The 21,013-nt window shown below is 46.5% G+C and overlaps 1 long non-coding RNA gene across 5 annotated transcripts in view; it reads left to right on the forward strand.

Annotated features, from left to right (window-relative positions):
- Positions 1-1,413: 1,413 nt before the first annotated feature.
- Positions 1,414-21,013, forward strand: part of LOC106491373 (uncharacterized) — a 125,871-nt gene continuing 106,271 nt past the window's right edge. For 2 of the 5 annotated variants that reach the window (XR_010885855.1, XR_001293769.2), the window contains exons 1-2: positions 1,414-2,006; positions 3,885-7,671. This is a non-coding gene — a long non-coding RNA (uncharacterized lncRNA). Of the gene's footprint in view, positions 2,007-3,884; positions 7,672-7,901; positions 8,767-13,026; positions 13,315-21,013 lie in introns of those variants that run through there. The other 3 variants (XR_010885853.1, XR_010885854.1, XR_010885852.1) reach the window with 3 other exon arrangements.

Consider the following 21,013-nt stretch of genomic DNA (forward strand, 5'->3'; position numbering starts at 1 on the left):
ATGTCAATAACTTGTTTATCCTCGGAGACAGATGCTTTGTGCTGTAACAAACTGCTATTGACTTGCCCTAGCTTTGCTTTACCAGAATTTGGGAAGCTGACAAAGACTGCTGAGAAAGACTTCTAAAATAGCCAGCTTTTGGTTTCACAAAAGTGCAGTTCCACAAAGCATCAGAATGCTTTGATCTAATGGTGTTGATTACACAAGAAATGAAAGGAAAGCGGGAAGCAAAGATATTAAAATAAAGCACCCAAATGCAGATTTAAAAATCCCACAGCAAAATTTAAGAGCAGAGTTGAGTAAACAAGTGGGATTTGCGGGGTAAAGGGGGAAGCTGGTGGCTGACCTGAAAGGTTTCTTGTTTGTTTGCTAAAAGGTTAGTTTTTGTTCAACCGGAAAAGCCTTTTGCATACTGAAACACAGAAAAAAGTTTGGTGTGAATAAAACATTGCAATCTAAAACAAAAGCTCAGTTCCTTTTTAGGCTCTTTAAATGCTTAAGAAATGAATTTTTCCTCAATTCACAAGAGGGACATGGAATTTCGAATTCAGAAGGATTTTTTCTTTCTGGAACTATGAATGCAAAATCTTAAACTAATTTTTTTCAACTACTTTCTCAAGTTTTGGCCAAATTTGACACACTTGGCCTCCCCGGTATCATGCAGTTTAGTTACAAAGTTATTTGTTTAAATACCACCCAGTAATATTGCAGTCAGCAGGAAGAGCATTCGACGTGTGTCTTATATTGGGGAGCATCTGCACTGACATCAACAGGCTCTTCTGCTGTGACCATCTCACAGCCCTGTTTGATGATTCTGAGGAATTGCACTTGGTTTCTGTAACTAACAGCCCAGTGTGAGCCAGACATTAGGAGTGTAGTTGTATTAACGTCTGACGTAACTGCCTGTCTGCATGTTTGCACAGAGACGTACTGCAGAGTGCAACAGAACACGTATGGCAAAAGCCGTATCAGACTGCAGCCACCTGAAGCTGAGTCCTGGTTTTGACATCTGAGAGTGTGGATGGGCGCTTCAGAGGCAGGTGAGAAACCCTGAGATGCTTAAAAACCTTCCTCATTTCTTGCTGCTTGGCAAACTCTGGGTAAGGCGCTTTGTACCTCTGTGCCTTGCCTCTCCTCTGTGAAACGAGATTAATGCTGCTCCCTGCCAGAACTGTTTGTGAGCCCTAATCTGGTCTTTATAAACTTAAGCAGAGATGCTCCCACACTAGCAAGATTACATTATAAGAGTAATTATTCAGTTGGCTAGAAACTTATTTTGTTGTAAGACCAGAAAGGAATAAATCTCTGAAATTAACTCCCCTCTGAAGTGAGTCCTCGCTGGTATGAAAAAGACTTTAGTGTAATACTGTGCTACTGTATACTCATGTTAAAGAATATCGGACTGCAGCTGTCTGGAGTTGATCGCTTAGCATAACTTGCTTGGCGTTAGTAGCTATATTTGCAGAAGCCTCAGGCCGCCAGCTGTGAACTTTCACCTAGCTATGTTGAATTTTTACCTAGTTAAGTAAAAGAAGGGCCCAGAGCCGGTCCGAGCCGGGAGATAAGGGAGTTACAACCCACAGCAGAAGCTGCAACCGCAGAGATAAGCAAAGGAGCAGCCGCCTGGAGACAGTGAAGGGACCCAATGAAGAACAGGAGGACCCCAGATCTTAATACCACCGTTGGTTCCAAACTGTCACGTGAAGGGTGGGAACTCAGCTTGCAAGGGTGTAATTGCCCAGGGATTTCTTTGTTCGGGGTCGCTCTCCGGTGGCACCCAGCTCGAGCTGTTATTTGCCGCTGAACCACTTATAGTAAATTAATTCGTGATACCCCGTGTCTGAGACTCTGCTTCGGGAAACCTAGGGTCAGGAAACTTCTTCAACAGTTTGGCGACCCATATGGGACCCTAGGTCACCACCATCGGACCTTGCTGTCTCCAAACATCCAACTGCCAGCAGCGGGTGAGTTCACCGGGGACCTTTGGAGCAGGAGGAAGCCGAAGGGTGAGTGTTAAAATTCCCTGAGCAGATTCGGTGAAAGCTTTAGAGGGGGTTCGAGTCCCTATCGGTAGAAAACACAGGGGTGAGTTCAAGTCCCTCCCCTGCTGCAGCTTTTTCAAAGGGTGCGCAGCCTGATCAGCGTGAGGTGCACGTAGACGAGGAACGATGGGAAATGTACCTGGTGTAGGGAAGGGGACGCCCTTAGCCGAGCTACTGGAAAATTGGAAAAAAATTGATGGTACACTTGGCTTGTCAAAAAGGCGCGCAGTTACACTATGTCATGAGGATTAGCCATTCGCAACAAAAAATGGTAGTCCAGCACGACGGTGGCCACTGCAAGGGGCTTTTGACCAGCAGAAACTAACCTTTTTGCGATACCATCTCGAGGACAGGTTTCCAGCACAAATGGATTACTGGTATGTTTGGGATAATTGGGCAGGGGAACGGAAGCACCCAAGCCAGTGGTCGGGGAAGAGAGAGACCCTGCCAAAGGTGACACTAGCGCTAGCAGATGCTAATACCCCAAATAATGTTCAAACTGTATCTGCCCCACCTTGTATGCCTGATGATCTATCTGCTGTTCCTTCTCCTCCTTTACCACCTACCTCTACTTTACCGGCTGCCGGGCTCTATCCTATGGTCTCTAAAGTGCTGCCTAATCCTGCCGTTTTACAGCAAGGGGGAATAGGTGGAGCCAATCCCCCTCCTGCTGTATTACATGTATTTACTAATCAACCTGGGAATCCTAGCGATTTAGCCTTGGGGGGAAGCAAAATGCCGAGGTTAAGGGAAGACACCAAGCAATGCGCTCAATTATTTTCCAACATACGTACAGGGTATAACCCAAGTTGGGGAGATACCCATACTCTATTGAGAGAATTATTTCAACCAGATGAACAGGATAAAATAGTCAATAAAGATGCAGAACTAGCACAACAAGCCGAGGGAAATAGAAACCCCTGGTCAGCAAATGATCCAAATCGGGATTATAATAATGCAGGAGATAGAGCCGCGTGCCAAACAGGACTCCAGAATTTAATAGAAGCAATTAGGGCATGCAGTGAGTTAGGAGTAAATTGGACTAAAGTTCAAGAATGTAGACAGCGACTACACAAACACCCCAGTGGCCTCTGGGGACGGCTTCGGCAAGCCCTGCTAAAATACGGGGGAATGGCCCTGCAAAACTTCAATGATGCACTCGCAATTAGGGGTTTTGTAGATCAAGCGGCCCTGGACATACAAAAGTATTTTAAAGAACATATACCAGGTTGGCAAGGAGAGACTTTACAGAAGATTTTAAGTGTAGCAGTACTCGTATATGATGGGTGAGAGGAAAAACAGAAAGCTGAGCAAGTGAAAGAAAGAGAGCAAAAGAACAAGAGGCTAATTTACTGGCGGCAGCTTTAGCAAGAGACTTCCCCCCTTATCACCCACAGTCTTCAGGACAGGTGGAGAGAGTGAACAGAACATTAGAAGAAAAGATAGCAAAAATATGCACACACACTAGTCTAAAATGGCCAGAAGCATTGAACTTAGCTCTATGGGGTGTTTGAAATGCTCTGCGACAGCCCATAGGACTAACACCAGCAAAAATTCTCTTTGGGAGACATTTAGCCATACCAGGGACTTATATCCTGGCTAAGACCAGCCTTTTGGACGGGGATGAATGGCTGACCCAGTATGTTCTATGTATGCAAAAAAGGTTTGAAAATCTTTAAAAATATGCTCAATGGTATCAATCCACACTTCCTGAAATACAAGTGCATGATATACAACCTGGGGATGAAGTTTTAATTAAAGTATTTTTATGAAAATCCAAATTAGAACCTAAATGGGACGGGCCATATACTGTCTTACCAAGTTCTTATTTTGCTGTTAAAGTTTTAGGAAAGGAAAATTGGATACACCATTATTATGTCAAACAAGCGGTGAATAACCAACCAACTGACAAATGAATGATTCCTGAGGAACTCTTGTACTGAAGAAAAAAAGAAAAAAAGAAAAGAAATGAAGTGGGGCATCTCGCTACTCTTGGTACTGTCGACCCTGATGACCGCTACAGCATGGCTAAGTATATCAATAACAGAAGATCCAAAAATGTGGAAAGTTAACAAAACTGAGGGGAAGATAATTTTCCTAGATTACCTAGGACCCAATAAGAAGAATCTTACCTTTTGCTGTGAATCAGATAAAAATGATAACCTGACTGTAAAACCCGTGGCCAGCAGTTGTGATTATTGTTTAGACACTGACAGAACTTATAGCCCAAGGAAAGATCACCTGACTACGTGTCTGGGAGGTGAAGCCTGCTGCTTATCAGTGCAAATTGAAAGTAGAACACAAATTAACGTGACTTGTGAAATTATCATCCCAGGATCAACAACTGTCCCTCCAACCACCAAGATAAGTACTGTAGTCCCAACTTCAACTCCACTAGTCAGAGAGGAGTTGATTCCACAAACTTCTGAAACTGGACTGTAAGTGATCAAAAATACAGGCCAACAACAAGTGTTGTTATCCAATCCATCATGGTCTCTTAAACGAGTAGAACTATTAATGCAAATTAATATCTCTACAACCAAACCAACCTGTTCACCATTCCTGAGTACGTCCTATGCAGGGTGGTTAGCATGGTTACGTGGGCAAACCCTCACCTCTCCAAGACGAACAAGGAGAGATGTGGCTGGTATCACAGGGACAGGATTGGGAGTCTTAAATAGTATAGATGCTGAAGTACTCATAAATAAACTAAGCACAACAACAAGTGATCTAAACAAATTAGAACACCCATTACGATCCTCTCTGTTAACTTTGGGAACTAATCAACGGCTCGTATCTGATATATTGCCTCAATGGGAAAAAGTTAATGAAAAGGACCATCAGTTTATTGTAGATGCACTTGGTATGACCCAAAATAATATTTCTCTAGCTCTTAGTTGTATCTAAGCTCAGCTATGGATACAATCTGTGGCAACAACAATTATAAGAGAAGATGAAGAGAGGACCTTGCCCACTGAAATTCAAAAAGTAATTTGGGAGAATGCAACAAAATTTGAGAAAGAGTTCCAGTCCTGGTGGTATTTAGTCAGTTTTGCTTGTGACCCCATCAACAATAAGGCCACAGCTTTCGTCTTAACAATACACAATGCTTCGGTATACACCATATACCTAATCATTGCATTGGGATTAAATCACAGTGGAACTATACTCTATCCGTTAGAACATAGAATATGGGCCCAACGAAATGGAAACAAATGGCAAACCGTAGATGTTAACGCATGCGTTGTACAAGAACAACAAGGATTTATCTGTGAGAGTAATACCATCAAAGCCCAAGACATTTGTCTTGACACTGAACAAAATGTTTGTCATTTTGAAATACATCCCAATGAAACCCCTGAAACTGTATATATTGTATATACTTGTATATACTGGAAAAGGATGTGTTTGTATGAGAACCCTTTGTGATTTTATATTAGCGGATAGCATTACTGTAGATACCAGTAATCACTCAAATGTTTGTGTTTGCAACTTCACTACAATTATAGGATGCAATTTTAATGATTCAGCTCTTGTCATGTCTTACCAATTGTTACAATCTGATTATACACTAAATCGAGATTTATTGCCTACTCCCATTGGAATGAATCTTACTTTGGTAAAGAAACTACTACAACATGATGATTTATATCAACTGTTAAAACATATACAGAATAATGGACAAAAAGCTCTAATTACTGTCCACCATGATACAAAAGAAATCCATTGTGTACTCGAAAGGGTAATAAAGGACGGAGAACATCACTGGTGGGAAACTCTCTTGGGATGGTCACCAACCGCAACGGGGATTCATAATCGCATCTTGCACCCAGTAGTAGTTGTGTTAAGTTTAACCTTGTTATGCCTATTACAATCATATTGTACATAAAATTATGGAAAGTGTTAGTACGTCTCGAAAGACTTCGGGAACTCTGCTTAATGTATTGGCAGGAATGCTTAATAAAAACAAAGGGAGGACTGTTAAAGAATATCAGACTGCAGCTGTCTGGAGTTGATCGCTTAGCATAACTTGCTTGGCGTTAGTAGCTATATTTGCAGAAGCCTCAGGCCGCCAGCTGTGAACTTTCACCTAGCTATGTTGAATTTTTACCTAGTTAAGTAAAAGAAGGGCCCAGAGCCGGTCCGAGCCGGGAGATAAGGGAGTTACAACCCACAGCAGAAGCTGCAACCGCAGAGATAAGCAAAGGAGCAGCCGCCTGGAGACAGTGAAGGGACCCAATGAAGAACAGGAGGACCCCAGATCTTAATACCACCGTTGGTTCCAAACTGTCACGTGAAGGGTGGGAACTCAGCTTGCAAGGGTGTAATTGCCCAGGGATTTCTTTGTTCGGGGTCGCTCTCCGGTGGCACCCAGCTCGAGCTGTTATTTGCCGCTGAACCACTTATAGTAAATTAATTCGTGATACCCCGTGTCTGAGACTCTGCTTCGGGAAACCTAGGGTCAGGAAACTTCTTTAACACACAGATGTCCCAGCAGGTCTGACAGCAGGGTGACTGTATGTTAGCCATGTAACTGCTGATGAAGCTTCCCTGGGAAGTCAAGTCATCTCTGAAATGGGATACAGATTTGGGATCAGAGCTTGTGGCCCTTGTTTGGTACGAAAGGCTGTTTTGCCTCAGGAAGAAGTGGAAGATCAACTCACTTAATATGCTGTTTGAAAATAACCCTCCTTTCTCTCAAATGAGCAGTTCCATGGATTTTTCTGTAAATATGGAAAAGCATTTGCTGCGCTAGTGTTTGGCACTTACTTGTGGTGCTTGTATGGACCTTCTTACCACTGCATTTCAGCATACATGGTCTTAATTTATTCTCATGCAATCCTGTGCATTTGGGAGCAGGGATGTGGAGGAGCTGTGGAAATTCAGGAGACTTTCAGGAAAGGAGAAGAGTTTTGTTTGAGTTTCATTTTCTGTGTGTTGAACTGCCCCATCCCTGCTCAACCTTTTTTTTTTTTTTTTTTTTTTTACTTTAATTGAAGCCTAGTGTGAAAAAACTAGATGCTTGGAAAAATGTAAAAGAAAACTGTATAAAGTATCTCCTTTCAGAATTAACAGTAGAAAAAAGTGCTTAGATTAGTGCTTAGCCTGTTAAAGCCTTCTGGTCCTTCAGAATGCTATTCTCTTACTCCAACGAGTATAACTTTTTAAGTAAAATAACTTTGTCAGAATTATATTATCAGCCAAATTTACTGTTGGGCCTGTGCAACGAGCTTCTAAAACTTACAGCAAATTTCCCATCTCAGATCTGACATGCTGCAGAGACATTGTCCAGATGAAGCATGTACCAGGGATCTCAGCTGATTTAGGAAAAAAAAAGTACACTTTTCTCAGCAGGAGGAAGGTACTGGACTTATTCAAAGTCTAGGAGCGGCATCCCCTGTCTCCAGCTTCCCCGGCATGTCCAACCAGATGCCGACCCACGTTTTCCTGTCGTTTCTGCTGGGCAGCTCCCCTGGCTTTGGTGCGGCGGTTCAGGTTCGCACAGCGGGGAGCAGGAGCCGGAGCTACCCAGCAGCTTTGGACGCCTCCTGCCAGGAGCGATCATGCAGTTCTGCGGCAGCCGAGATGCTGGTGCGCCTCTCTGGGAACGGCTGACTGCGTTTCAGCGGTGAGTGGAGTGATCCATAAATCTCTTACCTACCTCACAGCAAGCATTTTAAGTGTGTGAGAAGCTTAATTAATTAATGCTTGTAAGACAGTGAGCTCTCCGGAGAAAAAAAGCAGGGGAGGAGGAGTGGGGAGATGACAATCAAATGCGGCTTGTGGGGAATTCTGAGTTTTCATTAGAGCTGGCTGAAAACTTTCCGTCAAAATACTGAGTGTTATGGTTTCTCTCAGAAACAGAGCTGGACTTAGTGGCTCCTCTGCTCTGCCATTTGTCACGTTGAAGCAGATTGCTACCATGTCTGTGCTCATCAGCAACCAGCAATTAGCAGCAGGTGCTCACCCGTGTACACATGTGTGTCAGGTATGGTTGTTGATTTACATAGCTGGCTGAATTTTTCTCCAGAAACACAACAATGTTGCCCAAATGTGGTGACTTTTCTAGTGTGGATAATATAAATTAAATATTTTGACTTTGTTCTACTCAAATCAAGTCATTTTAATTTAAAAAGAAAAAAATACCAAAACAAAACAGCTCCACTTAGAACAATGTCCTGCTAGTCTGTGTGCCCTGAGCTGTGCAAGGTGCCCTGTGTGGACAAGGCTTGGGGGACAGTGCGTCCCTGTCTCCAAATTCCCACATTTTCTCGTCATTTCTGCTTGTGTAAGTCCAGGGTAAATCCTTTGGCCTGAACAGTGTGACTGGTTGGGCCTTGCAGCCTCCCTTTGGGCTGAGCTGAGGTCATAGCTCAGGAGACTGATGCTGCACCTGATGTCCATGCCTGGCCAAACCCCCAGCTGCGCAAAAATCAACGCGGGGAAAGCCACTATCTCTTTACTTCTCCCTCGTCTCTGTGCTCTGTGGAGCAGTGGAATCAGCCCCTAGGAAGGCACATTTATTTCAAGTGTGCCAATACACAAGTAAACTTCAGTGCCAGCTCAGTTGCTGAGCTGGAAAAGTCATTCCTGTAATTAAATGATTAGTATCTGATCGACCTCTTTGTCTGATGATTCCATGGTCACCATCAATAACCCTAACACAATCTGTGATAATAGCCCAACAGAAAAGTAAAACAATTTCCTTCCAAAAAGACCATCATTGGCTGGACTGATGTCAGCAGAGACTCACAACTCTGAGGCTTTGACATCATCTCATAAATTAAGAGGATTTTCAGGCCAGACAACACTTTAGCAGTCTATGTGAGTATTAAATGGCTGTTGTAATGAGCCTTGTAAAATAAAATGCTGACTATAAAAAAGGAGGAAACAACTGGTTGCCTTCAGCATTCAGGAATATGTGTGAGGGTTCTTAGCCAAAATCAGCTTAACAAATATGATCGGATCGCAGCTCCTCTTAGGTGAATAGATACACCCTGAGATACTGGTTCTGCAGTACCAGTGGAAGGGTACTGCATGCGCCTCACGCACATGGGAGGTGGTAGGACAGTAAGGAAGTGAAGAGAAAGAGAGACTAAAAAGTACTACTATCAGAGCGAAGTTGTTAGGTTGCAATGACTAATTAGGTGGAATAAGTGTCTCTTAGCTTTGCAAACAAATCATGACTTTCCTTGTCTAGGCCCTGATATTGCTTTTCCTGAAGTCAATGACAAAGTGCTCCTTAACTTTGCCATTGCAAAATCGGATCCAGCTTGTTTTGTCTGCAAGTGATACTCTGCCCCTTCCAAATGATCTATGCAAACAGAGCGGTGAACAAGTCACATATGGTTCTCTGTGCCAATAATACATCTGATCTCACAGGAAGTTGTTGTGCCAATGCTTTTAGTCAGCAGAATTTTGGGCAGCAGTTATACAAATGTTCAGATTAGTTTAGGTATGTGAGTAACCCAGAAAAATCAATGAAATCACTTAGATGATTAAAATTATTTTGTCCAAAGCGTTTCAAGCCTCTGTACGGGTCCCTGGTCTGTATAGATGGCATATACACAGGTCAGTGCCTTTGCAAAGGTTAAAAGCATACTTCTTCCTTAAGAAAGCTCTACTAGTAAACGTATATTCTGCAGCTGTTCTAGTTCTCAAATGCAGAGAAGGTGACTATGAGTAAAGCAAGTTATTATTTTTTCCAGTGGAATATGTTGTTTCCATGTCTTTTTTAAGATACTGATTGTGGGAAACCTGAAAATCCAGAGAAATCAGTGAGCAAATAGCAGACTGGTTTTGTGCTGAACTCAGTGGGTCTCTGATACTTGAAAGTGTGTGTTCTTTATTTTTAGTATTTCCTGGAGAAGGGTTGAATCCATTCATGTGCAAAATATTGCAGTTGACAGGGAGAGGAGGCATGCATGTGTTTCAGGACATGTGCCTGAGGCGGCTGTGGTTATGTAAGGGCTCTTTTAACATGGCCAATTACATAAAATAATACTGAGAAGAAAGGCAGTAAATGAACGCAAAGAGAGAATGTGTTTGTAGCAGTGGAGCCTATGTCACTGCAGGTGACAGGAATGAAGCGGAAGAAGGGACGGTAGGTTCACTGTGGACTACGCTGTCGTTCTGCTCTCCTGGAGGTGCTGCTGACTCGCAGCAAGCCAAGCGGCAATCCTCCTGCTGCAGCCACTGTGCTGGGTGGCCACAGGCAACCGTATGTTAATTCCTCTGCAATCACTAGAGAGGAATGAGGCCATAAAGCCTCCTGGTTTATAAGATGCAATCTTTGTAAAGCTGTTTGTTTTGTTACATTTTTAACAGAAATGCCTTCACTGAGCTGTAGGACATGTGGCATGGCCAGTTCTGCCACTGAAGTGGTAGAAGATGGGAGAAATATTGCCTTGTGCTTTCTTAATGAAACTGTGTGTGCGTAGGGGTACAACAGAGAGGGGACACACTTACACAGAAATGCCCAGTGTGGCATATGTTCCGTCTGTGGGAGCTCATCCTTCAGGGTAGGATCCAGAGCTCTGAAATCACAGAATTTAACGCATAGGATTGAGAAGGGTTTTTCTCAGTGAAAAAGAAGTTCAAAATTGTCTGGGTAGGCAGTAGACTATCAGTCCAAATCCAAATGTGGGCACTTTTTTAGGCATTCAATGAGGTTTTCACCACTAGAATATATTCATCTTTCTCTATGGGTAAAGCTCTTGCTCTGACATTAACATTGTCTCACTGGTTTAACTACACCGTGGATGCTAGCAGGAAAGGGAAAGGGAGGAAGGAGGTTTGTACCACTTGACCTATCTTACTGTATTGCAGACAAATCAGAGATCTCCCTTGAGAACAGCCATAGTACATATATACTTGATGTATTTTAACCTATGTCAACTTTTCCAGGTGTAAAGTCCACCACTGTGACCAACCAAAAGGGTCACAAAGGGCTAAATTTGGGCCATGGCACCCCAGAGCAAATATTTCATTGTCTGCTGTGCCATTCCCAATAAGCCATGATCCCTATGCAGCCTGTAGCATGTGTCCAGAGCCTAATGACCTCTTTGGGCCACAGCTCTTCTTTGCAACTCCTTTTCACAGTTTGCTGCTGAGGACCAGGTTTATTGCAACCAGATGTCTTCATAACTGTGCAATCACCAGGCTTTAGCAGCAGAAAGGACCACCCTGGTGTAGGCTGATGTCAGATTAGGTGAGGTTTCGAGAAGGTTGCCTGTCCAAGGAGACTCAAGTTTCCCATCTCACTTTGTTCAGGCCAGTGGCTTACAGGTTAGTACACCATTTGATTGCTAAACATTGGGGTGAACTGGGGCATCGGGGCTTCTGTTCCAAAACTGGCTGCTCATCTGGGTAAGCATGACACAATCTGTATCACAGTGTCAGCTGAGAATGCAAAGTACAGGTTAGCCAATTTTACTTTATTTCCAACAGATGGTGCTGTGATGCCACCAAAAGCTGGTAAATGCACATATGGAAGAGAGGTTTTAGAAACTAGTCCCCTATTCCTCCGGTCTTTTCCCACAGTTTCTTAGTTGAACTGCAGCATTTTTCATTTTCCTTGGTCTGCAGAATTTCCCTGGCTTCAGTGTTTATTCTTACTAATTTTTTATGGTGCCCATACACCCAGACCAGAGCCTCAAGGAAGGCATGGACACTGCTTAGAAGGAGCCTGCAGGTCTTCCACATTGCTGGTCACGTAGTCTAATCAACCTGCTCTTCCAAAGAAGCTGTGACCCACTTCAGACTCCTGGAGAGTTGGACCTGGGCATGACTGCAGCAGAGTTCATGAGATGTGGAAGTGGCTGTGCCATTGAAAGCACATGCCATCAACCCAAGGGCTTCATCCAGCCCCTTTCACACCACATGGCTAAGCATTTTGGCATTGCCACCTCTCCCTCTCTCTAAATGTTATTTATGTTGTTGAGTCCTTTCTTCCTTGAGATAGTGGCAGAGGCTTTTGCTGTCCCAGAGCTTTGAAGATCCATGTGTTTTAGGCCTGGGAGCAGTGGATTCTTCATGTTGAGCTCTCATAAGCAGCCACATTGGCAAGGGAGCCCTGATGTAGGCAGGTTGCCACCATTGGCAAGCCAGCCCTGGTGGCTGCTCTAGAAGAGCTTGGAGTGAGTGTAGAATAGCTGGCATTATGTCCACCATCCTTGCTTGGATGGTTTGGCTCCTGAAGGAATGTTTCTTGTGTCTTAGTTTTTCTTTTCTGACTGCTGTAAATCTTCTGCCCACCTGCTCATGCTAGAGGGGTGGTAAGAACCTCTTGCACAGACCTTCCAAAGGAGACATTTCTCTGGCTCTCTGCAGCCACTGGGGAGCAATAAAGGTCATGTGCAGCTTGTAAACCTGGGGAAAGGCAAGGTTTCCTGCTATCTGCTTTTGCTCAATTTTTGGTCCCAATGGATGATGCAAGTGCTTCAGGCAGGGGAAGACACTATTTATGTGGGGAGAAGGTGGTTTCATTGGATCAGTGCTTGGGGAAGGGGAGAAAAGTGCATCAATACATGTGCTGTTAGTACTTACCTGACTACTCCCTGCTGTAAGTCTATCATGGAAGCTGGCCTCGAGCTTCTGTGCTTGAGCTGCTTAGCACCTCTTTGCTGTTGGCCTCTTCACTAGTGCAGAGCACCTGCCTGCTGCACCTCTTTGAACCTGCTCCTGCATCATCATGACTTCAGGAACGCAGTTGCTTGCTGACGAGATCTGATAAATTTGTGCCTTGGGAGCAAATCTAAAAAGAATTTACCAGAGGTGTAGGCCTCACCAAGGCACCAGTGCAGTGTGTGTGCTCCAGGTTGTGTGAGGAGAACAACTATGAGCATGTGAAGAGCCCTCTTCTCACCCGAGCAGCCTCCAGCTCCAAATCTCTGCCTCTTGGCCCTATGGAATATGGCTGGAGATCTTTCCTTCTGCTTCTTGGCCGTGAGAACATGGACTTTCCTTCCTCCTTGTGTCCCAGGTGTTCCTGACTTCGCCTCTGGTGCAGCCCCTCTTACACTTCGGTGATTGTCCCCAGAGAGGAGCTCCAGGAGATGTTTCAGCTGGCGGGGAGTGCGACTGCTGTGCTGTGGCAGGGGGTGTGACTCTTCACCGTGGGTGAACTGTGCCAGGGATGCTGCTCTGAACTGGGATGAGAGCCCAGTGTGACAAGGGCAGTTGTTGGAGGCCACACATACGAAAATGTTGATGTAACATCAGCTGTTAATGATTTTGAAAGGGTGTTGAGCCAACATGTAAGTTCATTTCTTATCTTCCCTTCATTTAAACTCATGTCTTTCTTCCACTTCCCCTTCCTCCAGAAGACTTGACACTTTCAAAGCACTTCACAAATTAAACAAGTAATCGTCATGGGTGCCTAAGAGCTGCACTGGGAAACTGAACTGAGACTGAGCTTTTTGATAAGGGCTAGAGACTCTGCTTCTTCCCTCAGTCTCGGTGAGTGTACAGGTAAAGCCAGTAGTGCCTGTAACTGGGATGATGGCTCTGAAGAAGGCCTAACCTCACGGCCTCTATCCGCTCTCCCACCTCGCAGTGCGTTTCTGCAGAGCAGCCACCCGCACAGTGGCAGGTTCTGCTGTCCGTGATGAAGAGGGGCTGGTTGTCTCCTGGAGGGCACCTCTGTGAGCGTGGGACACTGGTACGATTCTTCAGGCTTGATGCTTTGCTCTTGCACAGCTCCATGCCAGGTGTCTGTGCTATTTAGGAGGATAGGGGGCCAAATTCGTGGCTTCTCTTTTTAAAAAGAAAACCAAAAAAAATCCATCATCATCCAGTGGAAATGAAGCTGTAACAAAGGGGCAGACAAACAGGACCCTAATGGGAAAGGGGTGGGGGGGGGGGGAGGGAAAGAGCACTCAGGAGAGATTCCTGTCTTTGCGGAAGACACTGGAAATGAAAGCCTGCTGTGTGCCTTCCCCCTGCGCCTTGTCCTCCCGCTGCCTGTCACTGGCCCCAGGGAGGCTCGCCACCTCCTCCGAAACAGGAGTCGTGCCTGTCCCTTCTGCCTGTGCCTGTCACTTCTGTGCAGCTTTCAAGTATTCCAGGGAGGCACAACATCCAAACGGAGCCAGCCCTGTGCTGTGGAGGGGAATGCATCCTATTCAGACATGCAAAGACTGTTTTACTCTGGGGTAGCAAACAAGTAATTTCACTTATGGAAATGCAGCAGCTTAAACATAGCAGAGAGGAGGGAAGAGAGAGCCTCAGCCCTTCTGAGCCACGCGAGCTGTGGCTGCAAATCCTTCCACCCAAGAATTGCTAACTTCTCACAGGAATACTAATTTCTGCCAAACCTTTCCACTCACTAGGCACTGAGCACCCTTTTCCGATTGCTAGATGGAGCCCACCTAAATCTTCTGCTTACAGATCTGTTCAGATATCAGAGAAGGGCAAGATGTGGAGGAAGTTACCGGTCTGGTTTAACTGCGTCATCATAACGAGGGCTGGGACTGCAGGGGATACTCACCTCGGTTTAGCTCAGGGTAGTCAATGAGGTGGCGTGAGAGTCTGACGTGTGGCATGCTGCCTTTCCTCTCTGTGTCCCTGACCCCAGCAGCAATGGGGATGATGCAATTTGCCTGCTTAATTTTTCGTGCTGGCAGGTGGTAGAGAGCAAGGGTTTGCCAGAGTCAGGATTTTGGCAGTCTTGTATTCTGTTGATCTGCAAAGCTAATATGGGCAAATCTGTGAGTGAAATAGCCTCACCTCTATGTCCCGGTACGTGAAGTGGGGGAAAATACAACTGAATCTAAGGTGCATTGGTGGGAAGCGCTCAATATGAGCTATGTGAGATTATGTCTGGTGGTGTATGGGCAAATACATCAAAGACCAACAAAATTATGAATGTCAAAAAAAATGGAATAGTCAAACGCTAGAGACAGATAGACTTTGGATTTATCAGGAACCAATATATTTAACAGCTGCACGTCTCTAAGAAATTGGGAGATATCTGGAGAAAAAGTGTCACATGAGTATTTCTTTCTTCACAAGTCACTCAGAGGACCAGAGCGTTCAATTAGCTCTGCATTTGTATTTTCCCTTTTATGGCAAGTTTAACAAGAGTGCCAAAGCCACACTTCACAGCTGGGGGTAGAGTGCTGTGTTGTGCATGCCTGGACACACAGAGGGGCACCATCATTACGAAGGTTATAAATGCATCTTAGCTTGACAGCCCCAGCCTCACGGCTCGGTTGTAGAAGGGTCTGGGGAAAGTGATCCTACATGCTGGCCTGGTGCAAGCCGGCAGAGGAGTTTGCAATGTGCAAAGTAGCCCTTGCTCTCAAAAGAAGAGGGTCTCTTTAAAGAAAAAGGAGGAAGTCAGTGCACTTTAAGCTCCAAGGGTTGCTTTGCTGCTGAAGTTTGCAGCGCCGAATTGCCATGGACAGCAGGGACCTGCGGGCTGGGCATCCTCCTCTCCCTGCCGAAACCCTGCAGTCGGCATGTGCAGCCGCTTGACCCTGGTGCGCTGCAGAGAGAGGGGCTAGTGCCACCTTGTGGCACATGTCCCCTTTGACACTGGCGACAACATATATCTTCAAGAGTGAAATTAAACTGCTGCATCCTGGAGAATATACAATCACATTGTGTTTAACCTCTGAGATACCGAGATCGCAGGTTGGCCAGGTAAAATTCGCCCTGTTCTAGGAATGGGTGCAAAGACCTTCCCATCCTGACTTCTTTGCAGCAAGGCCCAGATGCTTCCTCGCCTTGTCTGTGTCTGATCTTTGGGTGCTTATCACAGGGAAGCTGTTCTCCAGTCTCCACTCATGCACTGTCTGTGTTTAGCTAGAAAAAGAGGGGACAGGAGGGAAGGGGTGGTTCAGTGTCACATGTGCTAAGATAGGGCTGATGGCATTGGGAGTCAGAGCGGGGGACACTTCTCCCTGCACACAGAGATCAGGTCTGCTTATGATACCGACTTTGCTCCAGAGTAGCTGCAGCCTGATGATCACTCTGGGAGGAAGGCAGCAGGGTGTCTGCCCAGGTAGCACGTTGTAGATTGATGCTGAGTAGCAGGAGGGATTTGGGTGAAGTCAGTGTCTAAACAGGGTCTGGAGCTGTTGGCCAGGGGTGTGTTGCGGCACGCTCTGTCCTGTGACATCCACTTGCTCCCAAAAGTACTCCTGGTCTTTCAGTAGGTGGGACTGGCAGATCCATTCCCCCCCCTCTATCCCCAAACACATGCTGGGAACGCCCTGGTGTTTATTCTTGCTGTGGTGTGATACTGAGGTGTGGTGATGCTTGTCCTAAAGAGGAGGTAATGCGGAGACAGCAGATCTAGAGTGAAGGAAGGGGAAGGGGAGTTAGAAGGGGGTGGCTGGAAGCTGGGGCAGAGCTATGTTTTCTGCCTTGGTCAGGTCACTATTAAGCTGAGTGCAGAAGTGCACAAACATATCTAGCCAGTTCACACGGCCTCCTCATGCTCGCCACATGCCAATTTTATGTGAGCACTAAGTCCTTCTAGTCTGCATACACTGCAAGATGAATTTGCCATTCTTGGATAGTAACAGTGTTTCAAGACGACAATGGGAAAAGCATGAAAATATGAAAATATATCCAACTAAAGAATTTTATATGCAAATTCACTTTACAGTGCTTGCTTCTGTCACTAGCCAGCCCCTTGCAAAACATGTGTGGCTCCTGTCGCCAGAAAACATTGTTGAGATTAGGTGGGCTAGAGCCATGAACAGCCTCTCAAAGCACTGATCAAATCCAGCTGTCAACAGAGAGCCAAAAAGCAGCCAAGAGTTGATCTCTGAGCTGATAATCCTGCACTGGTTGGCCAGGACATTCATCTTTCAGATCCAGCTTCCTTCTCTTATCCAAAGACTGAAATTGCCATCTTGTATCTCAAGGCTATGAAATGAAACAATTCCTTTTCAGGTCACGTGCACCCCTGAAAAGCAGAGATTGGGTTGATTTTTCAGAAACCCAGGGGAGCCCTCTAACGAATGCACCATTAAGTGACCAGTTCCCCTAATTAATGCTGACAGTAAAATTTGATCCCCTCTCCATATAGAAAATGTGATGCCAAGATTAATTCACCCTAAATTAGTTGAAATTACCTAGATGTATGTGTAGTAGCACTTTGGAATATTAAGAACATTTTGGCTTAGTTTATTTTCACATGAAAATGTTCCCAGTAGATGCATTCTCATTACATTCAGAAAAAAAAGTTTTGAATACTGTATCCCTCTTAAGCAAATGTCATGTAAAATTATCCTTAATATCTTGGGCTGAAGTGCCATCCTGGATGGCAGAGCCCTAGTAGCAGTGATGCTTTTACTGTACTTTCTGGGGGCCGGTGAAAGAAGCTCGCAAGGCAACCAGGCTCCTTTCTTCTGTTGTTTTGCATCTGGCCTTTGAACTCCAACTTGTAGCACCACATGAGACCAGCGGAAAATATCTACTCAGATGGGTATAAAGCAGTAACTTATGTCTAAGGCAACCTTTGTCACATACTGCAGCTTTCAGGAGAACCAGACTGCCTGATCTTAGCTTGTGTCTTGTACCTCGCCCTTACAGCAGCAGCAGTGGGCCATAGCTCACATCTTGGTGGGGCTGAGGTTTCCCTCTGCCTCCTGTTTTTCAGGATTTGGCCCCACACCTGCACAGGCACAGGGAAACACTGAGCTCCAGTGGGTCTCCGTGCAGGGGCCTGCTCACGCAGAAGCCCCAAATCGGCAGGACTCTTCCTTGCGCACCCTGGTGCTCTGTGCAGACTTTTTAATGATTGGGATCTTGGCTAATTCATAAAGGACTGATGCTGTTTACAGTTCTGGAGCAACTGTGTCGTTATTCACATGGTTCTGCTGCTGCAGTCATCCGAGCAGATGACTCCGTTTGTCACATGCAGCCTCCCACGGCAGGGCCCATCGGATGCTCTCATCTCCGCTGGTGGTGGCACCATGAACTCATTTCCTTTCTTCCCGGCACGCCCGCACGGGCCCCAAAATTCCTGCCCTGCAGCACCTGTTAAAGATGTTAAACCTCTGATTCAGGGAAGTCTGACAGCTAAATTGCATTCTGCAGGTTTTTAAGTCCGTAGTTATTTTTTGTGTCTGATCTCATTTCTGGATGCTCCTGAGCTGCAACAGTGCTGGAGGACTGTGAGCACTGGCTGAGGAAACCTGGCTGAGCTACAGTGATGGGAGATGATCCCTCTCTCCTCCTCTGGAGAAAATGGGATGAAACCAGGCCACCTAAGTCAAGTTAAAGTCAGTCCATGCTCACCCGGTATCGAGCAGGAACCTCTCTCTCCACAGCTACCCTCTCAAGAGCAAGAAGTCCCCATTACCACGGCTGCTGAAGCGCAGTTTTGCTACCTTGCTTGCGCTCTGCTTTCCCCACAGTGACAGTGTGCAAACGCTCCCCACCAAGGGCATCTGCAGAGCAGCCCCGCTGAGAGCTGGTCCCAAAGAGAAGCCGATTTGCCGGGCGGGTGCAGGTGAAGCATTGCTTCGCAGTGTCCTGAGCCAGGCCTGGTGGCACTAGGTGGCACCATTGAACTGGGAGCAAGAGGAGGGATGAGCTGGGCTCAGGAACAGGCCAAGGGAGCAAGCAGCTGCCTCCTCAGAGACCCAGGAACAGGGAGCGCTTGGTGAGGCCACCCTTCTCCTCTGCCACCACTTTAGTCCATGTTTCTTTCCCAGCAGTGAGGGTACCGGTTTGAGGAGGAGACCTCTCGTGCCCAGGATAACTAACGGGGCACCAGAGCCACGCTCATCTCTGCCACCCTGTGCCGCGCTGCCCTTGGGAAGTCCCCTCTCTGCTCTTCCCACGGGGGCTCCCGGCTCCCGGCGAGGCTGCGGGAGCTGCACCGCAACCTGAGCAAGCAGGCAAACGCGTACATGACGGCCGAATACTGCTACCTCCTCTCTCGTCCCTCACCAACACCCCAGCATCCCCGGCTGCGTAATTGGCTCTTCTGAAGCAACCTGTGCCGGTGGGGGGAGAGGTTTTCCTTGTACCTTTCTTACTTTATCCTCTTCCTGCTTCTGGCCTTTTATCACGTTCTTATCTTATAGCATTAGAAGCACTTTGCTATAAATTGTGTTTAAATTGGCTTTACTCAAAGCCAATGCGTATCCAGGGAACTTGCTATGGACATATGTGCAATAATACAAGCAATATTAGCAGTAAGAGCTGCTCCAGAAAGTATTTTTCCCTACAAGATGTTTTTATTAAAATATAATTTTAATCAAAGCATCAGCTGGAACATCTAGTTTTTTGAAATTGGAAACCAATACATTTTTTGGTTATTTTGGCTGTAAATATTCAACATCATACTTTTTCCCTGTAGAAACCAAGTGTAAAATAATGGAAATATAGTGTTGGGGTATGAAGAGATAATAGATTACGCACAGAACATTCAACAGTAATTATCAAGACTAATGAAAATAAGAAGTTGTTATAACTGAATAGGAATTGATTAGAATTTGCTGCTATATTATGAGGACAGACATACTTAAAACTTTCTTTTGTCATAAGAAGAATAATTGAATATAAGTTGCATTATGCTTCTGCTGCAAAGAGGTGGGGAAAAGTAGTATTGGCAGGACGGTGGACTTTGGCAGGGGTCACTGGGCCAGTACTGGCTTTCTCTCGTGCACGAAACTGTAAGGAAGCGCTCCGGCCAGGCCCTGGCGGTAACACACGTCGTGTGGCAGAGACGTGGGGCTTGGGCAGGAGCGAGAGCAGCTGCCTCGGCTCTCCGCTCCCTCTGCTGCTCCGCGTCCTCTCGCCGGCGGCTGTGGACACCGCGGAGCGTGCCCTTGCTCGCGCAGCGGCGGAGCGGCCCTGCCGGGGCGAGCAGGGGCAGCGGGGCCACGGAGAGCTTTGCAAGGGGCTGCGGCAGCAGCTGGGCACAGCTGCCTGCGCGCCGGGACTCCCTTCCCAGCTGCCACGTGCCTTGCAGCGAGCAGCGGGGGCAGGAGGTAGCACCTCCAGGGCGGCAGCGAGGGCTCCGTCCTCCTCGCGTCCACCCCGCCACCATCCGTCTGTCCGCAGCACCCCGGTGCCCGTCGGGTCCCCCTCGCTGCGCTATGGTGATCGTGAGCAACCCGAGCAGCGTGGTGCTCTGCGACCTGGTGCTACAGGGCGGTCGGGCTCCGGTGTTCAGTGGATGTCAGTGCCGTCGGACTAGTTGCCATTCCTTCGGGAAGCACGCGCAGCCCGCAGCGAGTGCTGGAGGCCGCCGCGAGCTGGCTGCGGCCGCAACACGCGCATCGTGGAGAGGCCTTGCGGCTCCGCGCGTTGCTGATGAGCACCGTTATTTGGGAGTCAGCTGCAGTTTCTTTATGCTTCTGTGCAAATACTTGTCTTAAAAAAGAAAAAAGCTGCTCTTCAGTGCTGACTCATCAAAGACTGTGCTGATGCAGAGCCTGTCAGCTGGTGGGGCTCCATGTCCTCTCATTCCTGCTGGTGGAAATGGAGAACAGCTTTCTAGGCCTGGAGAAAATCCCACCTAGGAGAGGTGGGACAGCATGCATCCTGTGCAGGGGCTAACAGCCACGGAAACAGCCAGTGAGTCTGTCCTGCTCTACTGTGCTCGCACTGATGATTGAGAGTGCACGTGGGGCTGACACAAAGATATGTGGTGGCCTCTAAGCTAGCAAGAAGTGTGCCAGTGCCTCAGGATTGCAGAGGAAGCTCTACCTTGATAACCCAGGTGGAAATGATCTGCAAAGCTGAGAGCCAAGCTTTTCCAAAAGTATGAGTTTGTCTGTCAATGTTCTGGTCTGGATCAGAATCAAATTTCTGAGCAAACTGCTGTGCTCCAGCGAGTATTGCAGTCAGATTTACACGGTGCGCTCCACCAAGCAGAACGTGGCGTCTGATAAAAGTGCTGGCGTCCAGTGTCACAGGCCCTGTTAGACTGTCTCAGCTGAGAACGGTTCTCTCGTGGTGGAGGTTCAGGGTTTCTAAACCGTGCTGCGGCTGCTCGT

This window comes from Apteryx mantelli, chromosome 16 (genome assembly GCF_036417845.1).
Source record: "Apteryx mantelli isolate bAptMan1 chromosome 16, bAptMan1.hap1, whole genome shotgun sequence".
Lineage (NCBI taxonomy): Eukaryota > Metazoa > Chordata > Aves > Apterygiformes > Apterygidae > Apteryx > Apteryx mantelli.